We start from the raw sequence: 15,455 nt of genomic DNA on the forward strand, positions 1-15,455 counted from the left end.
CAAGATAATCAGCTTGCTATGAGCACTGATTTCTTCCATTACTCAATCAATTCAGTGCTTCAAAGGCTTCTAGCCTAGCATTCCATCAAACTAACATTACATGACAGTGAATTAATCCTAACAGTGAGCATTTAAACTAACATTAACAGTGAACTAACATGGAATTAAACCTAAACAGGATACTAACAGGGTTATGCACATTTAACAGGAACATTAACAGGATATGAAAACAACATTTAACATTAACAGGAACATCACACATTGAACCAAAATTAACAGTACAAGAACCCTAAAAATTAACAGTGCAATTAAAATTGGAATTAAATTAACCTAACCCAAATTGGGTGGAAACTTGGCTAGTCCAAGAACAAGTTTTAACAGTGATACCCAACCCTCAATTTATACCCAAACATTAAAATTAGGGTTTCCCCCAAATCCCAAAAATTAGGGTTTAACATTCATTACCCAAAATCGAGGAATTGACTCTCTTATCTTCGACCCATTCCTCCTATGATCTTCCTGCTTCCTCTGCTGTGTTCGATTGATGTCTAGAGCCTCATCTATTTTAGTGATTTCCAACCTAGGGTTTAGAATGGTGAGAAGTCACTAACATAGATGGCTAGAGAGATAAATGAACGGACTGGGGAGGTACTGATGATGTTGGTGAAGAAGTGATGGTGTTGCAGAGGTGAGGTGGTGGCTGGAAATGGTCTGGGAAGGTGGTGGCAGAGAGGTGGCTCTGCAAATGTCGGGGAAGAAGAAGCTCAGTTGATTTTGGGAGAAGGGATGCGTTTGTTTAGGGTGTATAGGGTTCCAGTACTAGGGTGTTGAGCGGTGCATCAAGATGGGAATACCGCGAGCTGAAGCCGCGGGATGTGGAGTTGGTAGGTAGATCGGACGGTGATGCGGAGGCAAGCGAGGAGCGACCGTCGGATGAAGGGATACAACGAAACGAACGGTGCTAGATTAGGTTAGGTGCTGTAGTGTAAGGCGGAGATATCAAACTTTGATGAACAGCAAGGGAGCAACCGTTGGATTCAACTACCATCTAATCTGAAGGCTTGGAATTTCAGCGCTGTGGTGCTTGGCAGAGACTTCAGATTTTGATGCTCTATGAAGGAGCGACCATCGGATGCTTCTGAGAACTGATCTGATGGCTGAGAACGGAGGCGTTTTTGTGTGTAGAAAATGAGGTTGTGCGCACCATTCTTCGCGGCTTCCTTGCGTGATTTCTCCCGGCTTTTCACTACTTTTCTGCTCTTTTTGCTCCGCAAGTCATCCAGACTTTATTTATCACCTAAAAATGCAAAATTAATTAATAAAAATATTTATTCTTGAAAACAATGAAAATACAGAATATGGGATAAAATGTAGAATTAATGCACAAAAGATGAGTTAAATGCCAACAAAAAGGGATAAATATATACAATATTTGGCACTCATCAAATACCCCCAAACCTGAATTTTACTTGTCCTCAAGTAAAACAAAACTAAGGAAATCCTAACTATACCACTGTCGCTGGTCTCTCGAATGCATTTAGCGTATGCACTAAGCCTTTTAAACCACTAAGTGTCCCTAGTGGACGAGTTGAAGTCTCGTGAAGGTTTGCTTAGAACGTACCTACAAAGTTCTAGGTCAAAATATAAGCTCAGATTCCATCAAATGTGACATGTGCAAAACAGTTAAGCTCACAGCAAAATGGAGATGTCAATCTAGCTATCGAAGGCACAATCCTAGCACTGATAACAGAAAAAGACATGTGATAAGATTGTAAAGTGTATCTACACATGTGTAAAGAAAGATCTGAAGTCATGACTACTAATCACCAAGAGATAGTTTCTCAGGCTAAGAACTGAGGTCGAAATCTAGCTAGCTGTCCGGACTTTACGAGAATTGTGAATGAGTTGGAGGTATTTCACAATTACTCGCGTTGTACATCAATGGCATACACCCTCCTTGCTTATTACAATGAAACAACAAAATGACTCTTTACATGACTCTTATTTACATTGACTATTCTCTTTTTATTTTTGGAACAAGAGATGATGGAATTGATAAATACTTGATTTTTTTGTATTTTTCTGATATATATATATATATATATATATATATATTTTTTTTTTTTTTTGAATAAGGAAACACTTTTGATACATATACAAAAGGAAACAAAAGATTACATGACACTTTGCAAGAGGTAGCCCTTTTTGATGCACCCAGTTAAATTCGATGGTTGTTTTTCTTAGTGTAACCTCCACCTTCTATCCCAACCAACCAAAGAACAAGCTAGTCAAGTTTCGTTCAGTATTCTAAAGTGATTGGCAATCGTAACTTCCTATCAAACACCTTGAAGATCGAGGCCATACATGTATTGGTAGATCGTGCGCGTGCAAATTTCTTATCACTATGTGAATTGTGCTAGAATCAGGGTGCCTAAATATCTAGACTAAGACTCCTAATAAAAATACATATTTGCACAAGAGTCAACATTTCAAGGTAAATGAGCTCCATTTTTTATGATTTTTCATTTTTTTAATTTTTTTGAATTTTGATTTTTTAATTTTTTTGGAATTTTTCAATTTTTTCAAAAAGAAGGAGTTTTGTTTTCAATTATAGCATATTATCGTGGTATCTACTCTATACCCCCAAACCTAAACTAAACATTGTCCTCAATGTTTCAAAATATGGAAAGGATTAAAATGCAACATATGGAAAGGGACATGCTGAGTAGAGTAAAAGGAGAGAGAATACCCGATTTCGGCGAAAGCAGAATTAAAACTCCGTTATTCAAGGCAAAAATCCAACATATTTCAGCCGAGATCATATTGGATTAGCAAAATATATACAAAAGGAAATTTAACTAACACATTATCTACAAGAAAATTTGGTTTTTTAATGGGATTGGACTTTTTGGAAAAAATTTGGTTTTGTTGGGAAAAAGACAAATTTTGGTTTTGATGGGAAAACGAAAAAGAAAATTTGGTTTAAAAATGGGAGCAAAGTAGAAATTTGGTTTTAAAAATTGGGAGCAAAAGAATTTTTTTTTTTTATTTTTTTTTAAAAAAAAAGAAAATAAAATTTGGTTTTTGTATGGGAGCAAGCCCACTGTTTGTCCTCTAATGGAATGGAAGGAAGGCTGCGGCCCATGAAACACTAAGTTTTAATTTTGAAAGTTTAATTTGGCCCAGTTGGTTAAGGCCCGACGTTTGTTTTAAAACTTTGGTTTCGAGGTCCACTCTTGAGTGGAAGCAAGCCCACAATCGGTTACAAGCTCAGCTGGGTTTAAACCCAGAGTCCAAAATACAAGTCCAATGAAAGAATTTAAACAAGCCCACAAATTAAACAAACAAGCCCACAAATAAATTATTACAAACCCAACAGAAAATAAGAGAAGCCCAAAAATTGGCTTTAATATTACAAGCCCACAATTAAAATTTGGAAGCCCACAATTCGGGTTCTCTTAAATGGGTTACCTTTTAAGCACAGCCCAGCTGCTCTGATATTGTTGCAAAAACCCAGTTGGGCTTTGGTTCTTTTCCTTGGTGGCGTCCCAGCAGAGGAAAAACAGGTTCAGAACAGCAGGTCCAACAGCAAATGAAGTGAAGCAGATGCAGATGCAAATGCTATGCAGTGAAATGCAAAAATAGCTAATGAAACAACAAGAAAAACACAGCACCAATCCCCGGCAACGGCGCCAAAAACTTGGTAGGCTTCTAAAAGGTCTAAAAATTATCCCCGGCCAAAAACTTGGTGGGTCCGGAGATATGTATAAAATTAAGCGCAATAAAAACGCGGGCCTACAGTAATACCGCAAGTGCACGGTCGTCGGTTGTAGCTCGTGCAAGTACGGGTCGATCCACAGAGATTGGGTGTGTTTTGTAGTTTTCTAGCTAATTGGGTTCCTAAATTGCTATTGTTGGGCTTTGGGTACCAATGGATTTTGGTAACCAATGGGTTATGATTGTGCTTTGGGCCTTTGAGTTCTTTGGGAATGAATTGGGCTTTAGCTTTAGCCTATCAGTACACTAGGCTTTGGCCTTAAACTTAGGCTTGGGCTGAACTGGGCCTCAGAGGCTTTTGGGAGCTAGGCCTTTTCTTGTTCTGAACCTATTTCTGGGCCTATGTGAACTAAACCTTGGGCTTTGTACCTTTGGAATTGCACTGGGCCTTGGGCTTTAAACTTTTGGTTTCAATGAACTGAATTGGGCTCAGCTTTTGAAGTGAGCTTTGGGGAGGAAGCAGCAACAGCAGTGGTAGCAGGGCAGCTGCAAGGGAAGTGGAGTGGCAGCAACAGCTGCAGAAACTCAGATGCAGGAGAAGGGAGGAAAAGGCAGCTGCAGCAACAGCAGCAGCAGTGCAAAGAAAGCAGCAGTAGGGGAAGCAGTAGCAAGGAATAACAAGTAGCAGCAGCACAAGGCAGTGAAGAAAATGCACAGCAGGAGAAAATAGCAAACAAAAGCAACACAGGGCAAAAGCAAAGAACAATGCAAGATGAACCAAGGCCTAAGGCCAAGGGCAAGGATGATAGTGAAACTAACAGAGCAAGGCTAAGGCAAGAATACAGGCAAACACAAATGGAATGGCAAGATAATCAGCTTGCTATGAGCACTGATTTCTTCCATTGCACAATCAGCACATTGCATCCTAAGCATACAAAAATAGAATGGCAAGATAATCAGCTTGCTATGAGCACTGATTTCTTCCATTACTCAATCAATTCAGTGCTTCAAAGGCTTCTAGCCTAGCATTCCATCAAACTAACATTACATGACAGTGAATTAATCCTAACAGTGAGCATTTAAACTAACATTAACAGTGAACTAACATGGAATTAAACCTAAACAGGATACTAACAGGGTTATGCACATTTAACAGGAACATTAACAGGATATGAAAACAACATTTAACATTAACAGGAACATCACACATTGAACCAAAATTAACAGTACAAGAACCCTAAAAATTAACAGTGCAATTAAAATTGGAATTAAATTAACCTAACCCAAATTGGGTGGAAACTTGGCTAGTCCAAGAACAAGTTTTAACAGTGATACCCAACCCTCAATTTATACCCAAACATTAAAATTAGGGTTTCCCCCAAATCCCAAAAATTAGGGTTTAACTTTCATTACCCAAAATCGAGGAATTGACTCTCTTATCTTCGACCCATTCCTCCTCTGATCTTCCTGCTTCCTCTCCTGTGTTCGATTGATGTCTAGAGCCTCATCTATTTTAGTGATTTCCAACCTAGGGTTTAGAATGGTGAGAAGTCACTAAAATAGATGGCTAGAGAGATAAAGGAACGGACTGGGGAGGTACTGATGATGTTGGTGAAGAAGTGATGGTGTTGCAGAGGTGAGGTGGTGGCTGGAAATGGTCGGGGAAGGTGGTGGCAGAGAGGTGGCTCTGCAAATGTCGGGGAAGAAGGAGCTCAGTTGATTTTGGGAGAAGGGATGCGTTTGTTTAGGGTGTAGGTGTTCGGTCGCTAGGGTGTGAGGCGGGATCATCTGAAGTTTATGCGCAGCGAGGAGATCCGTTGGATAATCAGTTACTAATTGAATCGAACGGCACGATGTAAACAAGCTCTGAGCGACCGTTGGATTAGGTGATACAACGAAGCTGACGGCTCCAGATGGGGTTAGGTGCTGTAGTGTAAGGCGGAGATATCAAACTTTGATGAACAGCAAGGGAGCAACCGTTGGATTCAACTACCATCTAATCTGAAGGCTTGGAATTTCAGCGCTGTGGTGCTTGGCAGAGACTTCAGATTTTGATGCTCTATGAAGGAGCGACCGTCGGATGCTTCTGAGAACTGATCTGATGGCTGAGAACGGAGGCGTTTTTGTGTGTAGAAAATGAGGTTGTGCGCACCATTCTTCGCGGCTTCCTTGCGTAATTTCTTCCGGCTTTTCACTACTCTTCAACTCTTTTCCGCTCCGCAAGTTATCCAGACTTTATTTATTATCTAAAAATGCAAAATTAAGTAAGAAAAATATTTATTCTTGAAAACAATGAAAATACAGAATATGGGATAAAATGTAGAATTACTGCACAAAAGATGAGTTAAATGCCAACAAAAAGGGATAAATATATACAATATTTGGCACTCATCAAATACCCCCAAACCTGAATTTTACTTGTCCTCAAGTAAAACAAAACTAAGGAAATCCTACCTATACCACTGTCGCTGGTCTCTCGAATGCATTTAGCGTATGCACTAAGCCTTTTAAACCACTAAGTGTCCCTAGTGGACGAGTTGAAGTCTCGTGAAGGTTTGCTTAGAACGTACCTACAAAGTTCTAGGTCAAAATATAAGCTCAGATTCCATCAAATGTGACATGTGCAAAACAGTTTAAGCTCACAGCAAAATGGAGATGTCAATCTAGCTATGTAAGGCACAATCCTAGAACTGATAACAAAAAAAGACATGTGATAAGAGTGTAAAGTGTATCTACACATGTGTAAAGAAAGATCTGAAGTTATGACTACTAATCACCAAGAGATAGTTTCTCAGGCTAAGAACTGAGGTCGAAATCTAGCTAGCTGTCCGGACTTTACGAGAATTGTGAATGAGTTGGAGGTATTTCACAATTACTCGCGTTGTACATCAATGGCATACACCCTCCTTGCTTATTACAATAAAACAACAAAATGACTCTTTACATGACTCTTATTTACATTGACTTTTCTCTTTTTATTTTTGGAACAAGAGATGATGGAATTGATAAATACTTGATTTTTTTTTCTTTTTTTTTTTTCATTGAGAAGGAAACACTTTTGATACATATACAAAAGGAAACAAAAGATTACATGACACTTTGCAAGAGGTAGCCCTTTTTGATGCACCCAGTTAAATTCGATGGTTGTCTTTCTTAATGTAACCTCCACCTTCTATCCCAACCAACCAAAGAACAAGCTAGTCAAGTTTCGTTCAGTATTCTAAAGTGATTGGCAATCGTAACTTCCTATCAAACACCTTGAAGATCGAGGCCATACATGTATTGGTAGATCGTGCGCGTGCAAATTTCTTATCACTATGTGAATTGTGCTAGAATCAGGGTGCCTAAATATCTAGACTAAGACTCCTAATAAAAATACATATTTGCACAAGAGTCAACATTTCAAGGTAAATGAGCTCCATTTTTTTATGTTTTTTTATGTTTTTTTTTTTTTTCATTTTTTTAATTTTTTTGAATTTTGATTTTTCAATGTTTTTTTTTGGAATTTTTCAATTTTTTCAAAAAGAAGAAGGAGTTCGTTTTCAATTATGGCAAATTATCATGGTATCTACTCTATACCCCCAAACCTAAACTAAACATTGTCCTCAATGTTTCAAAATATGGAAAGAATTAAAATGCAACATATGGAAAGGGACATGCTGAGTAGAGTAAAAGGAGAGAGAATACCCGATTTCGGCGAAAGCAGAATTAAAACTCCGTTATTCAAGGCAAAAATCCAACATATTTCAGCCGAGATCATATTGGATGAGCAGAAAATATATACAAAAGGAAATTTTACTAACACATTATCTACAAGAAAATTTGGTTTTTTTAATGGGATTGGACTTTTTGGAAAAAATTTGGTTTTGTTGGGAAAAAGACAAATTTTGGTTTTGATGGGAAAACGAAAAAGAAAATTTGGTTTAAAAATGGGAGCAAAGTAGAAATTTGGTTTTAAAAATTGGGAGCAAAAGATTTTTTTTTTTTTTTGAAAAAGAAAATAAAATTTGGTTTTTGAATGGGAGCAAGCCCACTGTGCAAGCCCACTGTTTGTTTTGTATCTGCTTTGGCTCCGCTTGGTTGAAAACTTTTGGTGGAACTGAGTCCAAAATCTCGGCCTAGAATTTGGGTACTCGGCCCACTAACGAGTTCAACTAGCGAGATCGGTTACAAGCTCAGCTGGGTTTAAAAACCCAGAGTACAAAATACAAGTCCAAATTAAACAAGCTCACAAAAATTAAATACAAGCCCACAAATTAAACAAACAAGCCCACAAATAAATTATTACAAACCCAACAGAAAATAAGAGAAGCCCAAAAATTGGCTTTAATATTACATGCCCACAATTAAAAAAATTGGAAGCCCACAATTCGGGTTCTCTTAAATGGGTTACCTTTTAAGCACAGCCCAGCTGCTCTGATATTGTTGCAAAAACCCAGTTGGGCTTTGGTTCTTTTCCTTGGTGGCGTCCCAGCAGAGAAAAAAAAACAGGTTCAGAACAGCAGGTCCAACAGCAAATGAAGTGAAGCAGATGCAGATGCAAATGCTATGCAGTGAAATGCAAAAATAGCTAATAAAACTACAAGAAAAACACAGCACCAATCCCCGGCAGCGGCGCAAAAAACTTGGTAGGCCTCAAAGATATTATATTTAAATGCAAAATGGTCCCCGGCAGCGGCGCCAAAAACTTGGTAGGCTTCTAAAAGGTCCTAAAAATTATCCCCGGCCAAAAACTTGGTTGGCCCGGAGATATGTATAAAATTAAGCGCAATGAAACACGGGCCTACAGTAATACCGCAAGTGCACGGTCGTCGGTTGTAGCTCGTGCAAGTACGGGTCGATCCACAGAGATTGGGTGTGTTTTGTAGTTTTCTAGCTAATTGGGTTCCTAAATTGCTATTGTTGGGCTTTGGGTACCAATGGATTTTGGTAACCAATGGGTTATGATTGTGCTTTGGGCCTTTGAGTTCTTTGGGAATGAATTGGGCTTTAGCTTTAGCCTATCAGTACACTAGGCTTTGGCCTTAAACTTAGGCTTGGGCTGAACTGGGCCTCAGAGGCTTTTGGGAGCTAGGCCTTTTCTTGTTCTGAACCTATTTCTGGGCCTATGTGAACTAAACCTTGGGCTTTGTACCTTTGGAATTGCACTGGGCCTTGGGCTTTAAACTTTTGGTTTCAATGAACTGAATTGGGCTCAGCTTTTGAAGTGAGCTTTGGGGAGGAAGCAGCAACAGCAGTGGTAGCAGGGCAGCTGCAAGGGAAGTGGAGTGGCAGCAACAGCTGCAGAAACTCAGATGCAGGAGAAGGGAGGAAAAGGCAGCTGCAGCAACAGCAGCAGCAGTGCAAAGAAAGCAGCAGTAGGGGAAGCAGTAGCAAGGAATAACAAGTAGCAGCAGCACAAGGCAGTGAAGAAAATGCACAGCAGGAGAAAATAGCAAACAAAAGCAACACAGGGCAAAAGCAAAGAACAATGCAAGATGAACCAAGGCCTAAGGCCAAGGGCAAGGATGATAGTGAAACTAACAGAGCAAGGCTAAGGCAAGAATACAGGCAAACACAAATGGAATGGCAAGATAATCAGCTTGCTATGAGCACTGATTTCTTCCATTGCACAATCAGCACATTGCATCCTAAGCATACAAAAATAGAATGGCAAGATAATCAGCTTGCTATGAGCACTGATTTCTTCCATTACTCAATCAATTCAGTGCTTCAAAGGCTTCTAGCCTAGCATTCCATCAAACTAACATTACATGACAGTGAATTAATCCTAACAGTGAGCATTTAAACTAACATTAACAGTGAACTAACATGGAATTAAACCTAAACAGGATACTAACAGGGTTATGCACATTTAACAGGAACATTAACAGGATATGAAAACAACATTTAACATTAACAGGAACATCACACATTGAACCAAAATTAACAGTACAAGAACCCTAAAAATTAACAGTGCAATTAAAATTGGAATTAAATTAACCTAACCCAAATTGGGTGGAAACTTGGCTAGTCCAAGAACAAGTTTTAACAGTGATACCCAACCCTCAATTTATACCCAAACATTAAAATTAGGGTTTCCCCCAAATCCCAAAAATTAGGGTTTAACTTTCATTACCCAAAATCGAGGAATTGACTCTCTTATCTTCGACCCATTCCTCCTCTGATCTTCCTGCTTCCTCTGCTGTGTTCGATTGATGTCTAGAGCCTCATCTATTTTAGTGATTTCCAACCTAGGGTTTAGAATGGTGAGAAGTCACTAACATAGATGGCTAGAGAGATAAATGAACGGACTGGGGAGGTACTGATGATGTTGGTGAAGAAGTGATGGTGTTGCAGAGGTGAGGTGGTGGCTGGAAATGGTCGGGGAAGGTGGTGGCAGAGAGGTGGCTCTGCAAATGTCGGGGAAGAAGGAGCTCAGTTGATTTTGGGAGAAGGGATGCGTTTGTTTAGGGTGTGTAGGGTTCCAGTACTAGGGTGTTGAGCGGTGCATCAAGATGGGTGTACCGCGAGCTGAAGCCGCGGGATGTGGAGCTGGTAGGTAGATCGGACGGTGATGCGGAGGCAAGCGAGGAGCGACCGTCGGATGAAGGGATACAACGAAACGAACGGTGATAGATTAGGTTAGGTGCTGTAGTGTAAGGCGGAGATATCAAACTTTGATGAACAGCAAGGGAGCAACCGTTGGATTCAACTACCATCTAATCTGAAGGCTTGGAATTTCAGCGCTGTGGTGCTTGGCAGAGACTTCAGATTTTGATGCTCTATGAAGGAGCGACCATCGGATGCTTCTGAGAACTGATCTGATGGCTGAGAACGGAGGCGTTTTTGTGTGTAGAAAATGAGGTTGTGCGCACCATTCTTCGCGGCTTCCTTGCGTGATTTCTCCCGGCTTTTCACTACTTTTCTGCTCTTTTCCGCTCCGCAAGTCATCCAGACTTTATTTATTACCTAAAAATGCAAAATTAAGTAATAAAAATATTTATTCTTGAAAACAATGAAAATACAGAATATGGGATAAAATGTAGAATTAATGCACAAAAGATGAGTTAAATGCCAACAAAAAGGGATAAATATATACAATATTTGGCACTCATCAAATACCCCCAAACCTGAATTTTACTTGTCCTCAAGTAAAAAAAAACTAAGGAAATCCTACCTATACCACTGTCGCTGGTCTCTCGAATGCATTTAGCGTATGCACTAAGCCTTTTAAACCACTAAGTGTCCCTAGTGGACGAGTTGAAGTCTCGTGAAGGTTTGCTTAGAACGTACCTACAAAGTTCTAGGTCAAAATATAAGCTCAGATTCCATCAAATGTGACATGTGCAAGTCAGTTAAGCTCACATCAAAATGGAGATGTCAATCTAGCTATCGAAGGCACAATCCTAGCACTGATAACAAATAAAGACATGTGATAAGAGTGTAAAGTGTATCTACACATGTGTAAAGAAAGATCGGATGTTATGACTACTAATCACCAAGAGATAGTTTCTCAGGCTAAGAACCAAGGTCGAAATCTAGCTAGCTGTCCGGACTTTACGAGAATTGTGAATGAGTTGGAGGTATTTCACAATTACTCGCGTTGTACATCAATGGCATACACCCTTCCTTGCTTATTACAATAAAACACAAAAGATGACTCTTTACATGACTCTTATTTACATTGACTATTCTCTTTTATTTTTGGAACAAGAGATGATGGAATTGATAAATACTTGATTTTTTTGTATTTTTCTGATATTTTTTTTTTCTTAAAAAGGAAACACTTTTGATACATATACAAAAGGAAACAAAAGATTACATGACACTTTGCAAGAGGTAGCCCTTTTTGATGCACCCAGTTAAATTCGATGGTTGTCTTTCTTAATGTAACCTCCACCTTCTATCCCAACCAACCAAAGAACAAGCTAGTCAAGTTTCGTTCAGTATTCTAAAGTGATTGGCAATCGTAACTTCCTATCAAACACCTTGAAGATCGAGGCCATACATGTATTGGTAGATCGTGCGCGTGCAAATTTCTTATCACTATGTGAATTGTGCTAGAATCAGGGTGCCTAAATATCTAGACTAAGACTCCTAATAAAAATACATATTTGCACAAGAGTCAACATTTCAAGGTAAATGAGCTCCATTTTTATGATTTTTTAATTTTTTAATTTTTTTATTTTGATTTTTCAATTTTTTTGGAATTTTTCAATTTTTTCAAAAAGAAGAAGGAGTTCGTTTTCAATTATGGCAAATTATCATGGTATCTACTCTATACCCCCAAACCTAAACTAAACATTGTCCTCAATGTTTCAAAATATGGAAAGAATTAAAATGCAACATATGGAAAGGGACATGCTGAGTAGAGTAAAAGGAGAGAGAATACCCGATTTCGGCGAAAGCAGAATTAAAACTCCGTTATTCAAGGCAAAAATCCAACATATTTCAGCCGAGATCATATTGGATGAGCAGAAAATATATACAAAAGGAAATTTTACTAACACATTATCTACAAGAAAATTTGGTTTTTTTAATGGGATTGGACTTTTTGGAAAAAATTTGGTTTTGTTGGGAAAAAGACAAATTTTGGTTTTGATGGGAAAACGAAAAAGAAAATTTGGTTTAAAAATGGGAGCAAAGTAGAAATTTGGTTTTAAAAATTGGGAGCAAAAGATTTTTTTTTTTTTTTGAAAAAGAAAATAAAATTTGGTTTTTGAATGGGAGCAAGCCCACTGTGCAAGCCCACTGTTTGTTTTGTATCTGCTTTGGCTCCGCTTGGTTGAAAACTTTTGGTGGAACTGAGTCCAAAATCTCGGCCTAGAATTTGGGTACTCGGCCCACTAACGAGTTCAACTAGCGAGATCGGTTACAAGCTCAGCTGGGTTTAAAAACCCAGAGTACAAAATACAAGTCCAAATTAAACAAGCTCACAAAAATTAAATACAAGCCCACAAATTAAACAAACAAGCCCACAAATAAATTATTACAAACCCAACAGAAAATAAGAGAAGCCCAAAAATTGGCTTTAATATTACATGCCCACAATTAAAAAAATTGGAAGCCCACAATTCGGGTTCTCTTAAATGGGTTACCTTTTAAGCACAGCCCAGCTGCTCTGATATTGTTGCAAAAACCCAGTTGGGCTTTGGTTCTTTTCCTTGGTGGCGTCCCAGCAGAGGAAAAACAGGTTCAGAACAGCATGTCCAACAGCAAATGAAGTGAAGCAGATGCAGATGCAAATGCTATGAAATGAAATACAAAATAGCTAAAGAAAAACACAAGAAAAACACAGCACCAATCCCCGGCAGCGGCGCCAAAAACTTGGTAGGCTTCTAAAAGGTCCTAAAAATTATCCCCGGCCAAAAACTTGGTGGGCCCGGAGATATGTATAAAATTAAGCGCAATGAAACGCGGGCCTACAGTAATACCGCAAGTGCACGGTCGTCGGTTGTAGCTCGTGCAAGTACGGGTCGATCCACAGAGATTGGGTGTGTTTTGTAGTTTTCTAGCTAATTGGGTTCCTAAATTGCTATTGTTGGGCTTTGGGTACCAATGGATTTTGGTAACCAATGGGTTATGATTGTGCTTTGGGCCTTTGAGTTCTTTGGGAATGAATTGGGCTTTAGCTTTAGCCTATCAGTACACTAGGCTTTGGCCTTAAACTTAGGCTTGGGCTGAACTGGGCCTCAGAGGCTTTTGGGAGCTAGGCCTTTTCTTGTTCTGAACCTATTTCTGGGCCTATGTGAACTAAACCTTGGGCTTTGTACCTTTGGAATTGCACTGGGCCTTGGGCTTTAAACTTTTGGTTTCAATGAACTGAATTGGGCTCAGCTTTTGAAGTGAGCTTTGGGGAGGAAGCAGCAACAGCAGTGGTAGCAGGGCAGCTGCAAGGGAAGTGGAGTGGCAGCAACAGCTGCAGAAACTCAGATGCAGGAGAAGGGAGGAAAAGGCAGCTGCAGCAACAGCAGCAGCAGTGCAAAGAAAGCAGCAGTAGGGGAAGCAGTAGCAAGGAATAACAAGTAGCAGCAGCACAAGGCAGTGAAGAAAATGCACAGCAGGAGAAAATAGCAAACAAAAGCAACACAGGGCAAAAGCAAAGAACAATGCAAGATGAACCAAGGCCTAAGGCCAAGGGCAAGGATGATAGTGAAACTAACAGAGCAAGGCTAAGGAAAGAATATAGGCAAACACAAATGGAATGGCAAGATAATCAGCTTGCTATGAGCACTGATTTCTTCCATTGCTCAATCAGCACATTGCATCCTAAGCATACAAAAATGGAATGGCAAGATAATCAGCTTGCTATGAGCACTGATTTCTTCCATTACTCAATCAATTCAGTGCTTCAAAGGCTTCTAGCCTAGCATTCCATCAAACTAACATTACATGACAGTGAATTAATCCTAACAGTGAGCATTTAAACTAACATTAACAGTGAACTAACATGGAATTAAACCTAAACAGGATACTAACAGGGTTATGCACATTTAACAGGAACATTAACAGGATATGAAAACAACATTTAACATTAACAGGAACATCACACATTGAACCAAAATTAACAGTACAAGAACCCTAAAAATTAACAGTGCAATTAAAATTGGAATTAAATTAACCTAACCCAAATTGGGTGGAAACTTGGCTAGTCCAAGAACAAGTTTTAACAGTGATACCCAACCCTCAATTTATACCCAAACATTAAAATTAGGGTTTCCCCCAAATCCCAAAAATTAGGGTTTAACATTCATTACCCAAAATCGAGGAATTGACTCTCTTATCTTCGACCCATTCCTCCTATGATCTTCCTGCTTCCTCTGCTGTGTTCGATTGATGTCTAGAGCCTCATCTATTTTAGTGATTTCCAACCTAGGGTTTAGAATGGTGAGAAGTCACTAACATAGATGGCTAGAGAGATAAATGAACGGACTGGGGAGGTACTGATGATGTTGGTGAAGAAGTGATGGTGTTGCAGAGGTGAGGTGGTGGCTGGAAATGGTCTGGGAAGGTGGTGGCAGAGAGGTGGCTCTGCAAATGTCGGGGAAGAAGGAGCTCAGTTGATTTTGGGAGAAGGGATGCGTTTGTTTAGGGTGTATAGGGTTCCAGTACTAGGGTGTTGAGCGGTGCATCAAGATGGGTATACCGCGAGCTGAAGCCGCGGGATGTGGAGCTGGTAGGTAGATCGGACGGTGATGCGGAGGCAAGCGAGGAGCGACCGTCGGATGAAGGGATACAACGAAACGAACGGTGCTAGATTAGGTTAGGTGCTGTAGTGTAAGGCGGAGATATCAAACTTTGATGAACAGCAAGGGAGCAACCGTTGGATTCAACTACCATCTAATCTGAAGGCTTGGAATTTCAGCGCTGTGGTGCTTGGCAGAGACTTCAGATTTTGATGCTCTATGAAGGAGCGACCATCGGATGCTTCTGAGAACTGATCTGATGGCTGAGAACGGAGGCGTTTTTGTGTGTAGAAAATGAGGTTGTGCGCACCATTCTTCGCGGCTTCCTTGCGTGATTTCTCCCGGCTTTTCACTACTTTTCTGCTCTTTTTGCTCCGCAAGTCATCCAGACTTTATTTATCACCTAAAAATGCAAAATTAATTAATAAAAATATTTATTCTTGAAAACAATGAAAATACAGAATATGGGATAAAATGTAGAATTAATGCACAAAAGATGAGTTAAATGCCAACAAAAAGGGATAAATATATACAATATTTGGCACTCATCACCTGCTTGGAAAGCTAAAC

This window comes from Papaver somniferum, chromosome 1 (assembly GCF_003573695.1).
Source record: "Papaver somniferum cultivar HN1 chromosome 1, ASM357369v1, whole genome shotgun sequence".
In the NCBI taxonomy this organism is placed as follows: domain Eukaryota; kingdom Viridiplantae; phylum Streptophyta; class Magnoliopsida; order Ranunculales; family Papaveraceae; genus Papaver; species Papaver somniferum.